The sequence below is a fragment of the Mandrillus leucophaeus genome, unplaced genomic scaffold, assembly GCF_000951045.1.
Source record: "Mandrillus leucophaeus isolate KB7577 unplaced genomic scaffold, Mleu.le_1.0 Scaffold88, whole genome shotgun sequence".
Lineage (NCBI taxonomy): Eukaryota > Metazoa > Chordata > Mammalia > Primates > Cercopithecidae > Mandrillus > Mandrillus leucophaeus.
The window spans coordinates 1266827-1268367 of NW_012109585.1; the positions used below are offsets into that span (position 1 = coordinate 1266827).

Below are 1541 nucleotides of genomic sequence, written 5' to 3' on the forward strand. Positions count from 1 at the left end.
TCTAGCTAAAGGTTTGTAAATGCACCAATCAGCACTCTGTAAAAACGGACCAATCAGCACTCTGTAAAATGGACCAATCAGCACTCTGTAAAATGGACTAATCAGTAGGATGTGGGCAGGGCCAAATGAGGGAATAAAAGCTGGCCACCCAAGCCAGCACTTTCAACCTGGTAGGGTCCCCTTCCATGGTGGGAAACTTTTGTTCTTTAACTCTTTGCATTAATTCTTGCCGCTGCTCACTCTTTGGGTCCGCACTGTCTTTATGAGCTGTAACACTCACCGTGAAGATCTGCAGCTTGGCTCCTGAAGCCAGCCAGACCATGAACCCACTAGGAGGAACAAACAACTCCAGATGTGCCACCTTTAAGAGCTTTAACACTCACTGTGAAGGTCTGTGGCTTCACTCCTGAAGTCACCAAGACCACGAACCCACTGGGAGGAAGAAACTCTGGACACATCTGAACATCTGAAGGAGCAAACTCCAGACACACCATCTTTAAGAACTGTAACACCGTAAGGGTCTGTGGCTTCATTCTTGAAGTCAGCGAGGCCAAGAACCCACCAGAAGGAACCAATTCCGGACACAGTACTACAGTCAACCAATGTGCATAACTTCCATTTGGATTGACATCTGTGCCTTAGTATACCTATAACTAACTAACTGAATAAATACAGAGTTCCTTTTAAAGTTTGGCTCCAAAAGAATAGTGTCAGAAACAACCAAAGGCTAATTTAAGATTATAATTAATGAGCAGGCTGGGCACCAAGGCTCACACCTGTAATCCCAGCACTTTGGAAGGCCTAGGCAGGCAGAATGCTTGAGCTCAGGAATTCAAGACCAGTCTGGGCAACATGGCAAAGTTTCGTTTCTACAAAAAATACAAATATTAGCGGGACCTGGTGGCTCATACTTATAGTTTTAGCTACTTGGGAGGCTGAGGCTGGAGAATCGCTTGAGCCTGGGAAGCGGATGTTGCAGTGAGCCAAGACTGTACCACTGCACTCCAGCTTGGCAACAGAGTGAGACCCTGTTAAAAAAAATATATATATATATAGAGAGAGAGAGAGAGAAAGAGAGAGAATGGATCATGTTATTTAAAAGTGAATAGTACAAAATAAAAAGCCTGTATCATCCTTTTGTTTCCTGCATTCCTTCTTAAATGAAGATATGATACTGAGCTCATCATAACTTCATAAACTTGTTTGGCTATGAAACATATCTTGAGTTTGTAAGTAATAAAAATAACAGATGGGAAATAAAAAATGAAAACGCAGATATAAAAGCAACCAACCTTTCTTTACCCCTTTATCACTGACCTTTTTACCACATCATTGTACCCTGGGGCCTGTCTTTCTGACACAGGCTTCAGAAATGGACTGCTGAACCTGTTAAGGGACAAACCCAGAGAGGGTAAAGAAACCCTAGCAAGGCATTCTAAACGAGAAGAGTAGCTCAGTTCTTAGTACACTTCCTTTAGGAGAATGCAGACTATGATCACCATTCGGAAAAAATCTATTTGTTCCCCCTTGCCAGAGAGTTA

General features: G+C 42.8%; 1 long non-coding RNA gene across 1 annotated transcript in view; it reads right to left on the reverse strand.

Moving 5' to 3' along the window:
- LOC105531289 overlaps positions 1–1396 on the reverse strand; it is a 5154-nt gene extending 3758 nt beyond the window's left edge. Inside the window, exon 1 of the long non-coding RNA XR_001004776.1 lies at positions 1318–1396. This is a non-coding gene — a long non-coding RNA (uncharacterized LOC105531289). The remainder of the gene's footprint in view (positions 1–1317) is intronic.
- Positions 1397–1541: the final 145 nt, after the last annotated feature.